Here is a 12,966-nt window from a genome sequence, read left to right on the forward strand (position 1 = left end):
AGGTAAGTTTGCAGAAAATCAGTATTTACTAGGAATATCATTAAAAGTAAAAAAAAATGTCAAGGGTGAATAACTGCGAGCACATTTAGCCAAAGTGAAACACAGAAACCAAAATATTTCCCCAGCATGTAGAAGACAAAAGATTACTTTTGAGAATCTTAAGATTCACAGCTGTTAGCATCTGCCTATTCAAACAGATCACGTCACAACACACTGGGGTCGATACTTATTTTTAACCCTTTAGCATTAAACATTAGCTGGGTGGAGTGGGGAAAGGAGAATCTGACATGCTCCTAACAGAACCCAATGGATTCTTCTTACATTCATTTTAACAGTGGGTTCTTGTTCCAGCTTCCCTTTCCAGTCTTTCTGTCTACACTCTGCCCAGAATGTTGCTTAACACCCAGGATGAATAAGATACCACAAATCATCAACTACAAACCATGGACAACTAGCCTCATAATCTACTGAACAATGGGTACATGTGGCTTTACTTTAAAGCATGGGGACCCCCTCTTTGCAACTTTGTGCCTAACCAAAAGCACTGAAGAATTGAACTATTTCTACAGGCTATATCATCTCTAACCTGCCATTGCTTGGGCTTAAGGTAAGGTTGTGGGGCTATTTAACCCATATCCAACCATGAAGACAGAAAAAAGATCTCTGCAAAATTACAATAATGAGCATTGTCGCTGGCACAGTTCAAATGCTAAAGCTTGTCAAAATGACACAGCATAGTTATATTGTAAGCATGTTGTACAGTTACCACACTGTAGCTCTGCAGAAGTACACAAGGAGATATCCTGATCCTGCTGGACAACCAGGAACACCACTAGATTACAAGATGAATTTAACATATGAAGATATAAAAGCAAGTTCAGTCACACTGTTCACTGTCAATGATGTAGCTGAGGGGCATCTTTTGTTGCAACAATGAGTTGCCTGTTACACAAAGTGCTTGCCCATATGTTAACTGCTAGCACCTTAAATGGAACTGCTTCTAGATCCTACTTACCTTTTATCAGAGAGTTATCCATGTTTACCTGGGGACCAAGCAACATTGAAACTGCCTTTTCCTAGTTTGTACTTCACCTGGAGTTTACAATTTGCTATCCAGGCAAGATCAGTGTTATTCTCATTTGTTTTTCCTAGCTGCTGAGCATTAGAAGCATTTGTGATATTGTCTTGTATGTTGTGGATTGTATCTGTCATGCATGGTACATGACACATACAGCTTGTAAGACACACAACGGCAAGAAAAACTCACATTTATATAGCGACATTTACAACCCCAGGACTCCCCAAAGCACTTCATAGCCAATTGAGTATTTTTGAAGTATAGTCACTGATGTAATGTAGGAAATGTGGTAGCCAATTTGCACGCAGCAAGGTCTCGCAAACAGCAATATTAAAGTTACCAAGTAATTTCTTCTAGTGATGCTGCTTGATTGATAAATATTGGCCAGGAAAATGCTCTAATTCTTCATCGAAATATGGAATCTTTTTACATCTACTTGAGAGGCCAAACTGGGCCACGATATATCATCTCATCCTAAGGAAGATACCTGCCTGACAGCTACACAGAAATGAAAGCCTAGATTTTGCACTCAGGTCTCTAGGGTGGGACTTGAACACACAACCTTTTGACTCAGAGGTAAGAATCAGGAGAAATTTGGTTTCCAAGCAATTCACCAACAAAACAAAATAATTTGGTTGAAATCATCAATGGCATCTTTAATGATCCTTACCAGATGTTCATACACACTGGAGTTCAGTAATTAGTATTTTTTCTTTTGCCTCTCCAGGACATTGCATGTGTGACTGATAGGTTAGTGATGTCCATCCATGTCTGGATGAAGATAAATTGATACAGTGATGGTCTTTTTCGGTCTTTACTTAGGTATCTTCATATTTCTCTTGTGAGCTAATGACATTCCAGTTTACACAGCAGGATCAGGATTTCTCCCCATGTACATGTACAGAGCTCCTGCTATTTCACCGAGGTGAGGGCCACACTTTATTTCAGAAGGTCTTTCTGACGTTTTTACAAATGCTGCCAAATTTCCAATATTTTTCAAACTAACAGAAGAAAAGCCTCATCTATCATTCTCCCTTAAGGAAATATCAGAGACTTTCTCCTTTTTGGGAATGAACCTGTAAAATTTAGAATTTTCCTAATATGTGAGAAGTGAAATCTGAAATCACATCCTGAATTATGTCCAGGGGCAAAGAGAGAGTAGAAATCAGACGTAAACTTTTTTTTTTGGTGTGGATTCTCACGTTATGCTAAAGCAAGCGGGGAGAAGGGAGCTGGCTAGCTGAGTTGGCTAGAAGGCTAAAGTGGGGTGCAGAATGATCCTAACAGCTGGCTGAGGTAGTTCTCAGGGCCTACTTCTTTGTCTCATAGTGATATCATAGCACAAGCCATGATTAGCAATCTTCAGTTGATGAGGACACTACCTGATGAAAGAGTGAGGAATGAAGAGGCAGGTAAAAGTTAGACAGAAAAAGAGCACAAAGAAAACTGGAGGGAGGGAGATGGTAAAGAGAGCTTAAGAGATTTAAAAGTGAACAGAAATAAACAATTTTCAGAGAACTTTGCATTATTGCAATATGGAAGAGCAAAATGACCATAAAATATTAAAATTATAAATGAAAAGACTTACAGAGGAGATGGTCAAAGGTGTCCCAGGCTCTTTCTGTAAATTTAGCCTGGATATATCGTCTTCCTTTATCGTCTCCCCTGGATTTCTTTATCCTCTTCCTTTTCTGTGTATCTTTCTCCTGTCTCTCTATCCGTTCTCTCTCTAGACTGTCTCTCTCCTCTGCTCCCTACTTTTCTCTCTCCCCCTCCTCACTCCTGTCTTTCCTATCTCTGTCTCCTCTTCCTCTCTCTCTGCTTTCTCAATTTATACTTGCACAGATGCAGTGCACTAACGTTAACTCATTACCGCAGACCCACACATGCTGAGCTTGGCTCAGGGGAAAGCGCACATCATTTATTTTCTCTTGAACAACTGAAATTTCTTTTGCCACATGGTATGGTGAACACAATCAATTTGAGTTATTGTAACTTGAAGTAAATGCATTGAAAATGTTACATTTCTATTGTTTAAAACTTCTTATAGCCAGCTGGTGTAGGAGGAGACCAGAAGTCAATCTTCAATGTTTACTCAGTTTTAGACTTATTCATCAGGTGAAACATTACAAATGTATAGCTTCTAACTCTACAACCCAACCAACAGTGTCACATGCACAAGTCATTATCCAATAAGTGCCTCCCACCTGTAGACACTTAAGCTTAATTTAAACAAATAACATATTGCACCTTATGGTGTCTTATAAACACACCAAAGTGCTTCAAATATAAAAAATGATTTCATTACATAGAATGTGCAGCCCAGAAAGAGGCCACTCAGCCCACCTGCTCTATACTGTTGTTTGTGCTCCACTTGAGCCTCCACCCACAGAATTTCATCTAATCAAATCAGCATATGCTTCTATTATTTTCTCTCTCGTGTGTTTATCTAGCTTTCCCTTAAATGCATCTATGCCAATTGCCTCAACCACGCCAGTTGGTGGTGAGATCCACGCTCTAACCACTCTCTGGGTAAAGAGGCCTTTTCTCAATTTCCCATTGGATTTATTAGTGACTATATTATGCTCATGATCCCCTATATCATTGTTAACACCTGGGATCCAGACCTGTGCAGGGGGCTCCAAGTGTAATTTAACCTAGGTATATGGAAGCCAAAACCATGCCATTACTCCAAATGTGGTCCAGCCAAGGCATATGAGGTCAGAGCTATGCACTCCATACTTATCCAGATGCAGGTATACCTTGCTTCTCTGGAGGCAGGTAGTGCCGCTAGCCGCTAGCTGCGTGGCCCGTGTGGCAATCTTCATTGACATGGGGGAGCACTAAAATGTGTCCCCCGTGTGCATCCTCACATAGTCTAACCAGCTGAGGTGATGCCAGGAACATACACACTGAGAATGTATCTTCTGAGTAATTGGCCATCTCCGGTAAGATCGTACAGGCAGGCAAGCATCTAGGCATCACCTGTAGAGTCAGGGCCCACTTTGGGCCCAACCTCAGGAAATCTTTAAAGGCGTTAAGGTTCTGGCCTAAGTGTGTTCTAACCAAAGTATCTGGAGACCAGAACTGTGCAAAATACTCTCGAGTGTGGTCAAACCACGGAGCATAGCCAAGTTTGTTAAGTGGAGTTTTGTACCTGCGTCAAACAGAGTTTATTATTTTTCAGTCTTCCATTGCAATTGCTGGTCTCCATAACAATACTTCAGCAATTTCAGGAGCCCCTCCACTTCCCGTCACATCATGTGGATTTGCACAATAGTGCAAATGATCATAACAAAGAAAACAGAACATGTGTATTCTGATCAGAAGCTTGAAATGGAATGTTAAGCCATCTACTGCTCAATGTATTGTTCTGGTGCGGTGAAGCTATGTTCCTTTAAACTAAAAAATTAGGTAAATATAGGTCTACATCATTGGAGTTTAATTGTTTCATTAGGGAACTTTGCAGATAGGAATGTACGTGTGAGTTTCATGTTGCAGATTGGAAGCACCCAGCATTTTAAGATTATTTAACAACTGGGGTGTGACATCTGGATAATATTATATGTGATGTTAGGCACACAGTTTTTAATATATTAATAGTGGGCCTCCTAAAGTATTTCGCACAGTAATTTAGAGAATATGGCCACTCTCTTATTTGTCTCTATTGTATTCTTGCTGACTCTCCTTTTCTTTTTCCTCCTCTTCAGTTTCTCTACTGAACTTCTTGATTCTGTCTGTTCTCTCCCACTTTACTTCTATCTTTTCCTTATTTTCTTCTAAGAAGGAGATGGTGGGTGATGTGGCAGCAAAAGAAGCTGCTGATGGATACATTTCTGCTTAAGAAACAAGTCTAACAACAGCTCTGTCCCATTCCTTCTCCATCAAACATGTTTCCTCCAAGTTCCCATTGTATCCCATACCTTTTATCTTCCCATAGCCCTTCCCCTTTCTATCATCCCCACATTCCCATCAGTGCCTCTGCTCTCTTCTGTTGCTACCCCTAAATCTTTCCCTTTGAACAATCTACTAAAGCTCTCTCACTCCACTGTTACTTCACCTTTAACTCCATCCACTCTCCTCAAAGCCTCTAAGTTGGTAGAACGAGGCCAGAGGGACCCTCATCATCAACCTGTTTCCTGTCTTGCCTCCTGCCTTTTCCCAATCTCTCTTAACTCTCTTCTCAGAGACTTTGTTTGTTGTCAAAAAGTTAATTTACATTTTTTTAGTCAAATTAGGATGAGGAAAGACATCTTGTCTAACTCTCCAATCCTATCTAATTTTTTATACTAATCTATACTGTAGCAATGATTAGAATGTTTGAATTTTTATCTGTTAACAGAACACTTTTTTTGTTTGTTACAACATTATACTCGTAGAATGAGGAAAGGCATTCTGCTTTTCTTCAGTGTGATATACTTTCTGATGTTTATAGGAAACAAAGCAAATATTATAACATGTATTTAACAATTATATTGTAAGTTCTCTTATTCTCTTTCTCATACACACAACCTCTGTTTAAAATATGTGCTGGATATGAACTTTTTCTGAATAGTGCTTTTAAAATGTGTACTCTATTTTTTCTTCAAATGATTTTGAGAAATAACTGAACAAAATTGCTAGGAGGTAATGAAAATTATTCCATCAATACATGACAGAATTCTATGTTGGGAAATTAGGTACATTGCCGCAATCTGTATTAAACTAACTGAACTGTTGCTGTAGACAAAAGTATCAAGTTATACAGATCTTTGCATTAAAACATTAACAAAGGCACTAAAATACACAAAATACAAAGTCCTAGAGCTGGGTTTAGTCATCACGGCAGCGCTCCTGTAAATGTAACTCCATTATTCAAAAAGGGAGGGAGACAGAAAGCGGGAAACTACAGGCTAGTTAGCTTAACATCTGTCATAGGGAAAATGTTAGAAGCTATTATTATAGCAGGGCACTTGGATAAGCTCAAGATCATCAGGCAGAGTCAACATGGTTTTGTAAAAGGGAAATTGTGTTCAATCAACTTATTGGAGTTCTTTGACGAAGTAACATGTGCTGTGGATAAAGGGGAACTGGTGGATGTACTGTACTTAGATTTCCAGAAGGCATTTGATAAAGTGCCACATCAAAGGTTATTGTGGAAAATAAGAGCTCATGTTATAGGGGGTAACATATTGGCATGGATAGAAGATTGGCTAGCTAACAGGAAGCAGAGAGTAGGCATTAATGGGTCTTTTTCAGGTTGGCAAGATATAACGAGTGGTGTGCCACAAGGATCAGTGCTGGGACCTCAACTGTTTACAATTTATATAAATGATTTGGATGAAGGGATTGAAAAGATGGTTTCCAAATTTGCTGATAACACAAAGATAGTTAGGAAAGTAAGTTGTGAAGAGGACATAAGGAGTCTACAAACAGATATAGATAGATAGGTTAAGTGAGCAGGCAAAAATCTGGCAGATGGAGTTCAATGTGGGAAAATGTGAAATTGTCGATTTTTGCAGGAAGAATAAAAGAGAAGAATATTATCCAAATGGTGAGAGATTGCAGAGCTCTGAGGTGCAGAGGAATCTGGGTGTCCCAGTGCATGAATCATAAAAGGCTTGTATGCAAGTACAGCAAGTAATTAGGAAAGCTAATAGAATGTTATCATTTATTGTGAGGGGAATTGAGTACAAAAGTAGGGAGGTTATGCTTCGGTTGTACAGGGCTTTGGTGAGACCACATTTGGAGTACTATGTACTCCACTTATTGTTCACCTTATTTAAGGAAGGATTTAAATGCATTGGAAGCAGTTCAGAGAAGGTTTACCAGACTAATGCCTGGAATGGGCGGGTTGTCTTATGAGGAAAGGTTGGACAGGCTAGACTTGTATCCGCTGGAGTTTAGAGTAAGAGGCAACTTGATTGAAACATATAAGATCCTGAGGGGTCTTGACAGGGTGGATGTGGGGAGGATGTTTCCTCTTTTGGGAGAATCTAGAACTAGGGGTCACTGTTTAAAAATAAGGGGGTTGCCCATTTAAAACAGATGAGGCAAGCATTTTCACTCTTTGAGTCTTTGGAACTCTCTTCCCAAAAAGGTGGTAGAAGCAGAGTCTTTGAATATTTTTAAGGCAGAGGTGGATAGATTCTTGGCTGTTAGGTCATCAGCGGCAGGTGGGATGCAGATTTCAGGTTACGATGAGATCTGCTATGATCTTATTAAATGGCGGAGCAGGCTCTAGGGGCTGAATGGCCTACTCCTGCTCCTTGTTCATGTGTTCATATATATGAATGATGGGCATGAAAGCAGGAGTGTTGACCCCGCTTCTGTGGTCTACAGGATCTAGGACGGCAGCTTGTTAGTTGCAGCCAATTAATTAATGGACCACAAAGTGGCCATCACTATGAAGGATGGCCACCCACCCCAAGAGGTACTGGCCAATTGGAGGGTTGGCAGTTGCATAGTCTCAGCAGTATCAGCAGGAGTGTTGGCCATGCTGGGACAGCACCTGGAAGATGCAAATGCAATGGAAGGATGGTGCCTTCATGAACAGGTAAATGGAGTTTGGGGGTGCCGAGGTCAGTCAGGCACTGGCAAGAGAGGATTGAGGTTAATGATAGGCAGCACCATTGCTTTGGGGGTGGGGTGGTGGGAGGGGGCAGAGGCAGCCTCTGTGGGCCAAAGAGTGCCTGCACAAGTGGGCATCCCCCACTGAGCCTAGTGAGAGACTGCCAGGTTTCACTGGACTGTCATTCCATGTAGCGGAGGGTCCCCTCACCACTGGTAAAGTGTCAGTGACATCAAGAAGAAGCCCTCCATTGGCCATTTACGTGGCTCATTTGGCCTCTGGGCAATAGGGTCACCCATCACCCTTACCACCACAGGTAAGATGGCATGGTGATGGGAAGATATTGTGCATGCCTTCTCTTGCCATTTTACAGGTCCGTCCACCTGCCTGCCTAGCCCCAGAAGCCTGGTAAATTCCAGCTATAGACTCCCCAATCTCTCTCTAGCTGCCTGATCAGTTTTCCTTAATATCTTGAAAACATCAATCAAATCACCCCTTAACAATCTAAATTCCAGGGATGCAACCCTAGTTTGTGTAATCATTCCTCATAATTTAAACTTTTGAGTTCGGGTATCATTCTGCTAAACCTGCGTTACACTCCCTCTAAGATCAATGCTTTCTTCTGAAGGCATAGTGCCTAGAACTGCTCACAGTACTCCAACAACAACTTCATAAAGTTGTAGTATAACTTCTACCCCCTCGTATTCTAGCCCTCTGGACACAAAGTCTAGCATTCCATTAGCCTTTTTGATTACTTATATGCTGTTCATGACATTTTAATGATCTTTGTACTTGCACCACTATGTTTCTTTCAATGTCCACTGCTTCCAGCTTTTCAACATTTAGAAAACACTCTATTCTATCTAGTTTAGGTCCAAAGTGGATGGTCTCATATTGGCCTAAATTAAAATCCATTTCCCTTGGTTATGCCCATTCACTAATCTATCGATATGTCTTTGTAATTTTACGCTTCCACCTACACTGCTTACAATGCCGCCTATCTTTCTGTCAGTGACAGGTTTGGGTCTGTGGCTTTCTGTCTCATCATATAATAATAAATATTAACAGTTGAGACCCCAACAGATCCATGTGGGAAACCATGAGACAATCCCTGCTAATTAGAGTACCTGTCCATTATCCATTTCTTTTCCCCTCAGCCAATTTCCTAAACAGGTCAATACTTTGTTGCCAATTCAATGAACTTCAGTTGTAGTTAATAGTCTCATATGAGAGCATTTATCAAATGCCTTCTGGTAGTTCATAACCTAAGTAACATCCATAAATATTCACCTGTCATTACTTTAGTCACCTCTGCAAAAAGTACATTCAGGTTCACCAGACATGACCTACACTCCATAACTCAATGCTCCCTCTCTCTAATCAGCTGACCATTTTCAAGGTGTTTAGCTGTTCTATCTTTAATTGTGTTCTATTAATTTCTTGACGATAGATGTAAGGCTGACCGGTCTATAATTTCCTTGTTTCCCTACCTCATCTTTCGCAAATAGCTGTGTGATATGTATAACTTGCCAATTTAAAGGAATGGTTACTGAAGCGAGAGGACTTTGGAAGATTATTGTTAAGGCATCTGCAATGTTATTATTTATTTCCTTTAAAACCCTGGGATTGAAATCATCTGGTCCTGGGGATTTATCACTCTTTAGTGCCATTATTTTGTCCATTACTGTTATTTTGCTTATGTTAATTTTGTTAAGTCCCCATCCTTGATTCAATATTAGTTTCCCTGTGCTGCCTGGCATGCTATCTGCTTCCCCTCCTCTAAATACAAGTGCAAAGTAATTATTCACCATTTAAATTATAAATGAAATATCATTTTTTCCAATATTACTGTGGGATACTGTGAAGCTGGCTTGTGGGGGTTGTGTTTGTTGTGTGTGTGTGTGTGACTAACTTAATTAGACTGAAGATATTCAGACTGCAAGGTTTAAATCATCAAAGGGTTTGGCGTAAAGCAGGCACTTTGAAGTGGAAATGTGTGAGCTAAAATGGAATACCAGTAGATACAGCATGAATATGAATTTGCATTCGGAGATAAATGAGGAGTGAGTTTTTAGCTATTGAATTTCAAAAAGAGAGAAAAAAGGAAGCTTTATAACTGGACAAAGATCATAAATAAATAAAGCAAAATTATTAAGTTTATGTTTCCCGAAAGTGGTGGCCATAAAGACAACATTTTTAGATTCTGGGAAAGGTAACTTTCAAAAGAAAGTTAAAAATCATGGGTTTAAAGATGAAAGGGGATGAAATGTATTTAAGGAAAGATTGAATGCTGTATGAGGTGTGTGTGTAGCCATGTGATCTTAAAGACAGATCTGTGAAGGAAACAGCCTCTAGCCACCCCAGGGAAGTGTCTGGTTGTTTCAGAAAGTAAGGTTTTGTTATACGCCTTGGATTTCCATTGTTGAGTGAGAGGGAGAGAGAAGCTTGTGAAATACCTCCCTTACAGCAACAGTGAGTGCCTTGCAGTAATACTACTGGATGTTCTATAGATTAAGAATCTGTAGCGACTGCTGCATGGAAATGGGTGTTTATTTGTGAGTCTAGCTAAGTACAAACCTTTTGGGAAATGTTATAAGACTAAATTTAACTGGTGTAGCTGTAATCTTGTGTGTTTAAGTTTTCTTTTCTTTTGCTAATAAATGGTTTGATTGAATATTTAAAATCTCCATAAGTAGTAGTGGAATCTTTACTTCTGACTTCAGTACACATTCCTTCTTGTAATAAATACAAATTGCAAAATCATTGTGATAGCCTGACCAAGTTTCCCTTTGGGATTTGGTCAGCCCGGCAAATACCACCTGCCATATCATAACAAAATATTGCTGAAAAGAGAGACAAGTTGCCAAAACTTTTCATCCTCCGCTCATCAGGACAAAGGCAAGAATGCTAAATTTCAAATGATCACAACAATTGATACTACAGGAGAAAGGGGTGCTGATTGGTTGGTGAGTCTGATTGGCCGAGGCATTGCCATGGAAAATGCAATGGGGAACTATAGGCTCCCCAAATTCCCATGTAATTCAAAAAAGACACAAGGCTTGAGCTTATTCCTTTTGTTTGCAGAGAACAGATCCCTACACATGAATGTATATCACTTCTAGCAAGCATAAATGAGCCATGTTACAAGCTCGATTGATTATCTTAAAATTGGTTGTTAGTGTAGTTATTAGCGAACACAGGATTGTTCAGCAAGCGCTGTCCAATTGCAGAAACACATCTAAGAGTAGATATATTGTTTTGGGTTTTGCAAGCACAGATTTGTTGAGTGCAGACTGTACTTTGGCTATTACGAACAACCGAAGGAACTTGCTGTTTAATTTGATCAGCTTATCGCTGGGACGTATGGTCTACATACCTGGTATCATAGAGGCACCGAAACATGTCTCTCTTTTCAGCATTATTCAACATTTCTACTATTTCCTTATATTCATTGACAACATCACTGTTATCAGTTTTCAAGAAGCCCACATTATTCATTACCATTCTCTTCTTCCTGATAAAATAACAAAATATTTTTGTGCTGTATTTGATATCCATTGCAAGTTTATTTTCAAACTCCATTTGCTTTTATCCCATTCACTAGGACCTGTGTTAGTTCTTGCATTCTTTTGAGCTTTTTCTTTCAGTTTTATGTTGTTCCTTTCGCTTTTTTTGGTAAGCGAGGTTCTTACCCCTTAGGTGTATGATCTGATTTTGTATCACATTAAATTCTTTTATGAACACTGATCTGTCATTTTACCCTTGCTGAAATCCTCATTCAGCCCTTCATTACCTCTAGATCTGACCATTCCTGGATGATCTCCCATATTCTAGACTCCATAAACTTGAGGCCATCCAAAACTTTGCTGCTCGTGTCTTAACTTGCACCAGCTCCAGTTCTCCTATCACCCCTCACTCACTGACCTACATTGATTTCTGGTAAAGCAAAGTTCTGATTTTAAAATTCTCATACTTGTTTTCAAATCCCTCCATGACCTCGCCTTTCCCTATCTCTATAATTTCTCTCGCCCGCAACACTGAATCCTCCACCATCAACTTCCTGAGGGTTCTCATTGACCAGAAAATGACTGGACCAGGCCAATAAACACTCTGGCTCCAAGAACAGATCAGAGGCTGGGAATTTTTTGGTGAGTAACTCACCTCCTGACTCCCCAAAGCCTGTTCACCGTACACAAGGCACAAACCAAGAGTGTGATGTAATACTGTCTGCTGGCCTGGATGAGTGTGGTTCCAACAACATTCAAGAAGCTCAACAAAGCAATCCACTTGATCATCACCCCATCCACCACCTTAAACATTCACTTCCTCCATCATCATTGCACAGTTGCAGCAGTTTGTACCATCTACAAGGTGCACTTCAGCAACTCACCAAGACAAGATTAATTAATGATCTCTAAAGGCACCCCTAGATAGCAATGATCATAACATGAGTGAACTTTCCATTTAATTTGTGGGAGAGAAGACTAGGTCTAAAATGAACGTTTTAAACTTAAATAAGGGCAATTATATTGGTAAGAAGACAGAGTGAACTGGGACATTAGGTTAAGGGGCAGGTTAGTCGAGATGCAGTGGCAGCCATTTAAGGAGATATTTCATAACACTCAGCAAAGATACATTCCAGTGAGAAAAAAAGACTTAGGGGAAGGACGCACCAGCCATGCACAATTAAGGAAGTTAAAGATATTGGGCAGAATTTTCTGTGCCCGCTGGCATCTTGCGTGTTCGGTGGCATGAGCGGACAATATGGCAAAAAGGCTAAAAATCATTTTCACGAGTTTGTGAAACTAGTTTGCAATCATCTGCTCCAACCGTCAATGGCGGGCCGCGTCTCCCGCCATCAGATGTCGGGAACCTCATTATAATACATCTGCATATCATTATAAGCCCAGCTTGCCAAAATCATCCCCCCACGTTGAATCATCCAAGCACCACACCAGCGTGTTTCACAACAGCATATATAAGGCGTGCACTTAGTTGACTGCACTTTGAGGGGAACTCGGAGGTGAGTGCACAGTAAGGCTGTGCAGCGCTCGCCAGGGTTGCCTGTTGGACTTCAATGTTGAGGCGACTTTGGCTGGGGGGTGGTTTGGAGGGGGGTGTACAAGGGCTGCTGTATGGTTTAGGTGAGTTTAGGGGAGCTGCAAGGGCTGCACTGCGGTTGAGGCCAGCTGATGTGGCTAGGGCTGCACTGTGGTTGATGGTAATGCACAAGCACATGCAGAGTGGGGAGGAGGGAAGTAGCCTGTCATTAGGGAAGCCTTGTATAAAGTAACCATGCAGAGGCATGGAAGTCCCACAAATGCTCCTGAACTTTTCA

This window comes from Cetorhinus maximus, chromosome 10 (genome assembly GCF_964194155.1).
Source record: "Cetorhinus maximus chromosome 10, sCetMax3.hap1.1, whole genome shotgun sequence".
In the NCBI taxonomy this organism is placed as follows: domain Eukaryota; kingdom Metazoa; phylum Chordata; class Chondrichthyes; order Lamniformes; family Cetorhinidae; genus Cetorhinus; species Cetorhinus maximus.